This window comes from Microtus pennsylvanicus, chromosome 7, assembly GCF_037038515.1.
Source record: "Microtus pennsylvanicus isolate mMicPen1 chromosome 7, mMicPen1.hap1, whole genome shotgun sequence".
NCBI classification, from domain to species: domain Eukaryota; kingdom Metazoa; phylum Chordata; class Mammalia; order Rodentia; family Cricetidae; genus Microtus; species Microtus pennsylvanicus.
The window spans coordinates 59,157,879-59,163,878 of NC_134585.1; the positions used below are offsets into that span (position 1 = coordinate 59,157,879).

A 6,000-nucleotide genomic window follows, 5' to 3' on the forward strand; every position below is an offset into this window, starting at 1 on the left:
TTGAGAGGCAGAGGCAGACTGATCTGAATTAGAGGACAGCCTGATCTACAGAGGAAATTCCAGGACAGCCAGGGCTACACAGTGAAACCAAATAGAAGAGGGAGGGAGGGAGGGAGGGAGGGAGGGAGGGAGGGAGGGAGGGAGGGAGGGAGGGAGGGAGGGAGGAAGATCATTTTCTGTCCATATTGTATTCAAGAAACTGAGCAGTTCCACAACAGAAAGAACATGTATTATTTTTCTTCTGAATAAAGAGCATTTCTTAATCTCTGAATGCATGGTCTTGATCGCTACAAAACAGTATTTTAAAATCCCATAAATGTACAAATTAAGATCTAAGGTCAATTTGAGATTACAGACACTGAAAGAATGAGAAGTGTAAAGAAACAGGTATCTACCATTATTAATCAGGGTCTGCTGAGCATAAACTTCCAGACATTTATATAAACAACTTATCTCATTTAAACTTTATGAGATAATTTTATGAAAATGTTACACATATTTTCCAAGCTATCTCACTAATAAACAACAGAATCAGAATTTCTACTCAGTAGTGTCTGTGTCTAGATAGTAATACTATTAACAATTCTCCCTTCTTTTCTCTAGAATAAGATGCCCTGTGGTAGTATCAAAGTAAAATAAAACTTTTTTTTACAAAACAACTTGAGACCTACTTAGTTTTTCAAGAGTCTTTAATATCAAGCTTTCAAATAACTAACGTAACTAATAAAAATTGAAATCACAGTTTTAATGAGTCTATGTTCAAGTTCTATAAGTAAACAGACTATAAGGATCTATTATGTAAAGTTCCTAAGTGATTCCCAATTAATACAGACTTCTTACTGATAAAGACTCAAAAATTAGATCAACATCTCCAAGCCATGCTCCTGCCACTTCTCTGTGGGCTGTTCACCATATGCTCACAGATTAGCCTTGGTGCTCTTCCTGCTCAACCATTCTTACGAGCTGGTTAGCAGTACATGAAAACAGCGTAAAATGCTAAGCAACTGTCCACGATCCTTGTTAAAATTTTCACATCTGCTTTCTAGTATCTACAGTGGCACCAATATTTTACATACTACTCCTTGTCAAACAACAACAAAAATTAATACCATATCAAGGAATAAATGATATTTTACAATCAGGAGCACATAACTAAAACAAAAATTTCATAATAACCACATTTATATTTACTGTGCATAATACATTTGATATTTTCTAATTGTTTAGAAAATCAGAGTAGCAACCCACTAAGCTGATCTCACAAACACTAACCTACAATTAGAAGAATGTTGCTCTACTTCTAACCCCACTAAGGAAATATTGATGGAACTTTAGTGTTTGACTTCTGTCTCTCCACAGTGAAGGAGATAAAGGACAAGGAGGGGAAGAAAGGAGAAACTCTTCTCTAACACAACAGAAGAGCTAATTCATCAGCCCTTCCAACACAAAAGATCTGTAATCACGTTAACCATTTTAATTGTACGCAACTTGGTACAGTCATAATATTTGACCAATTTCACCACCATATTCTGACTTTCATCTCAAACAAATTGTACTAACCAAATAATTCCCAATGTCTATTTTAGGCAACTCTTTACTGGTATTTATAAGGTTATTCTGTAATAGGATAATGAACTTATATAGCCATTGATCAAGGCTCAACAAATTATGAAATTCTGCATTGTTTAATCCACAAAACCTGTTATCTCACCTCACCCATACAGACTTAAACATGAAAACTATTGATTCTTTCCATCTAATCACAGAGGTGTTATTACAATATACATACAATAATTTCTTGTCATCTTGAGATGCTGCCTTTTTTTTTTAAGACAGGGCTTCACTATGTAGCACTGGTTGGCCTGGAACTCACTCATTATGTAGACCAGGCTGGCCTATATCACACAGAAATTACTTTGTCTCTACCTCTCAAGTGCTAGGGTTAAAGACAACCACTATCATGCCCGGCAAGATGCTGCAATTGAGACATACAATCAATTAAACTATGGAAAAGATGTGCTGTCAGGAGGCTCTTCAGAGGTTAAATAGTACCATCACTTCTAAATAATTTATTTAATAAATTGATTTTATAATGGATGATTAGCCAATACAAAAAGAACTACAATGTTTCAAATTAAAATTTTACACAGATTTCTTCTGTATCACCATTATTGTAAAGCTATTGAGCCAATATATTAGTTAGAATGTCAAAAATAGGATGTTTCCTTAGCAAAACACTGTAAAAATAATCTAGGAATATTTATGATTACCATTATTCTGCCTAAGGTCTATTTTTCAAGTATAATTTTTAATAGATTTTTGTTTGACCTAAATGTCAGAATTACAGAATGTGAAGATATAACTTCACAACCCCCCAAAAATAGAATTTGTTTTTCAAAACAGTTGAACTAAAACAATGAAGAGATACATGAAAAATACTACAAGCAATAATAATTTCTCATTTCAGTTCACACAACATACGCTACCATTCTAGTGATCTACCCAAACTGCTCTAGATATACATAAAGCATCACTATTTAGATTAACAGAGAATGACACAAAAAGAGTGTTGAGGGAAGGGGGATATATTAATTTATAATAAAACATACTATTCAACTTAAAATATAATCCTTTACTCATGGGTTAGCTTTCCTACTTTTTTCAGGGTTCAAGTTTGTTAATGATCAACGGTCAGTTTTTATTGCCTTTAACAGTCAAATGGAAACTCAGTAAGTTGGTTAAACTCTAAGTCTAAATATGAAGAAAACAAATATAAAGTGATAAATACAAAGAAATTTAATCAATATCCCAAAGCTAAGCATTGGGATAAAAGCATAGGAAAAAAAGGGATCATATGAGCTATGTATGAGGGAAGAAGGAGCAGACATATGTGGGACATGAAGGACTAAAAAATTTCCCAAGTCAAAGCAAAGACAAAACATTTTACACTTAGCAGTGACAGAAGAAACTTAAGAGATTGGGACAGCAAATATATGCAAACAAGCACAAGCAAAACACAACTTTCCAAGTGCATGTACTCATCTCACTCGGAGAGAAACATAGGCATTGAGGCTTCTCGGTTTTTACAATTAAGGCTTTTCATTTTAGAAGAAAACAGAGGAAATAAAACAGTGACAATTTTTACTTTTAAAATGAAAATAAACCTCCTAATCAGCAATACAAAGAAAACTCATCAATTTTCTTTCTAAATAATAATAAGGCAGTTATACAAGATAATTAAGTCAACTAGTCAGAATTCAGCTTAGTATTAGCTATGTAAATCAGCAATGTGATTTACCATTCCAGTTTCTATTTCCTTAGTTGTGAAGATAAAGTGAATTAAGATATGTAATATGTTTAGAATATAAAGCAGCAAGTTAAAGTAATAACTAAAATTCAGGTTATAACAATTATAGGACTGGAAGTAGTAAGACTTTCAGAAAGTTGTTTAAAACTTAACTACTTAGCTTGTGCAAGGGCCCTACATTCTATTACTTGTACCATAAAAATAATAGTACAACCATTTTTATGTATGGAAAGCATAGGATGTTATATGGAACACCTTAAACTCAATTACATGAAAAGAAAAGTTGGATCCAGTTAGAACACCCTTTGTGTCTCTCAAATGTTTAGAAAAGTCTGCTTCATATCTCGAGAATACACTACCCAATTGAGATATGACACACTGCTTTTACCAATAAAAACACTTTCATCCAGCATTTCATGTGGACTCAAGATTCCTAGCCTATGTCTTACTAAAACTCAGCGACCTGGGGAGCAAGTTTCTCAAGAAGTACACCAAACTATTATAGCAAAATACAAAAGACCCAAAGCAAACATGTGAAGCGGGCATCACACAACATACAGAACATGGAATTTTGTACTTTTCGTTGCCCTGAATTCCAGAGCTGGCTCACTCTACTTTCACCCTTCACTGAACCTTCCTATACCAGGCCATCTCTAGGTCCAGGCATTACCTACATCTTGGGTATAGAACAGGGTCTTTCTTGTTCAGCACCGCTGCATCAATATGACATCTACTAAATTAGCGTCCCATTTTAACAAGAACCCGAGTGAGCCAGGTTTGACCAGTACTCTCTAGCACACTGCTGTATTCCTTTACAAATTCAAAGACAACATAAAAGCGCTTTTCTTTGCCACTGCATTCAAAGGTTTCTTTTTCTATGTTGCCTATAATTGATGCCTTCTGTGCATAGCACAGCACTAATAGTATCTGGTTTTATGGATTATATCTTGATGTACTACACATAGAAAAGCGGTAACATTTCAGTCAATCAGTTTAACATGTAACCTGCATGTTAAAAGTTTCTGGATTCCGTTCAACTCAAAGTTGAGAAATGAGATTCTTCAGAAAGCGATTGCGGGGGTGGGGAGTGGGGAGGGGGGGCAGGTATAAAAAAAAACCGTAAACTTCAAAAACTACTAAAAAGCTGAATTAGTTAATAACTTAAAATACTTAAACTCTTTACTATTCATAACTAGTATTGACCAAACTCTAGTTCGCTTTTGCACAGAATGTTTGGGAAGATTAGTATACTTTCAGAAAAACAGGAGGGAGGGCAACTTTCACCATAGTTTTCCTAGGTTCCTGACAGGCCTCGAACTTTCAAGCTGGTGTGAATACTTAAGAAGCGGTACAACAAATGAAGGCAGCAGCAGGGTTTGTCTCTACAAGGCTGCTCGTCCCAGGACAGGAGCAGCCTGACTTCCGGCCTGTGAAGGAAACGTCCTGCCAGGGCTGAAATGAACAGGGGAACCGACCAAGGAGGAAGTGGGGCTGGCTGAGCCATCCGGCTCTGCCCGGTGGCTCCGGGGCCTCGGAGGCCTCCAGTGGAGCGGGAGAGCGGACTGCGGAGCTGCCTCGCCCGCCCGCCCACCCGCCGCCGCCGCCGATCGAGCCTCTGCCCGCCTCCTCCCCAGCCCGCCCGAACCCACGGCCGAGCGAACGCGGAGCAGGTCGGCCGCGGCCGCCTCAGGCCTCAGGGCGGCGGGACGGACCCAGCGAGGGAAGGTTGAGGGGAGGCCGGGGAGGGAGCGACGGCGTGGGCGGCTGGCCGGGGAGGACGCCGGGGAGGCGAGGCGCTTTTTCCACCGTTAGCATCGTGATCTTGATGTGTTTACCTGTGCGTAGCAGGGCTCCCCAGCTCCTACTCCCTGAATCCTCCTCCCCTCCTTCCTTTCTCTCTTTCTCTCTCTCTCTCTCTCTGTCTCTCGCTCGCTCGCTCTCTCTCTTTCCCCCTCAGTCTGCCGGGCTCTCTCGTGGAACCTGCCGGCCCGAGCGGCAAGAGGAGGGCGGGAGGTGGCGGCGGTGACCAGCGGGCACGTGACCACGCTCGCGCCGTAACGGCGTCCGCCTCCCGCCGCGCGCCCTCCCGGCGCTCCACCTCTGCTACCCTCGCGTCCCGGGCCGGTGCGCAAGCGCGCGGCCGAGCCTGGTGCGCGCGGCCGAGCGGGCGGGCTCGCGCCAGGCCGGGGATTCCTGCGGGCGCCCGGCGAGGAGGCAAAGAGCACGCCCCGGCCCAAGGCGCTGCCCCGGCCCAGCCGGCGTTTAGGAGCCGCAACCCGAAGCCCCCACGCTCCACCAGCTTCCCTGAGAGGGACTGGCGAGGAGGGAAGTCAGCCCTGGGAGCGTCCTGGGAAGCTAGCGCTCCTGCCTAGGAACTCACATTTCCTTGTCACCTGTCAATGGCCTTCCCTTCATCATTGGTCTCCAGCCGTAGACATGCTAACTGCTCCTGCCACCCAACTCTGTTGGGAGAGACTCATTCGCACTTGGTGAAGACCTTTGTGCGAACCCAGAGATGTTATTTTTCTAGCAAGCCCACGCCGGTAAAACCACGTAGGCTTTATCTTTTCATACCCTAAATCTAGTCTCCCTAACCATCTAATGACTGACAGTTTTGGCAGAACACAGCACCCTAGCTTATCACTCTCTGCCCTGCTTAATCCTGACATAGGGTTCCCTTTAACCTCTAGCGC

General features: G+C 41.5%; 1 protein-coding gene across 4 annotated transcripts in view; it reads right to left on the bottom strand.

The window, feature by feature from the left end:
• The window catches only part of Tbc1d5 (TBC1 domain family member 5), a 436,877-nt gene extending 431,465 nt beyond the window's left edge, over positions 1 to 5,412 (bottom strand). For 2 of the 4 annotated variants that reach the window (XM_075980962.1, XM_075980961.1), the window contains exon 1: positions 5,143 to 5,412. The gene's annotated coding sequence lies outside the window, so the exon portion shown is untranslated. The remainder of the gene's footprint in view (positions 1 to 5,142) is intronic. The other 2 variants (XM_075980968.1, XM_075980963.1) reach the window with 1 other exon arrangement.
• Positions 5,413 to 6,000: the final 588 nt, after the last annotated feature.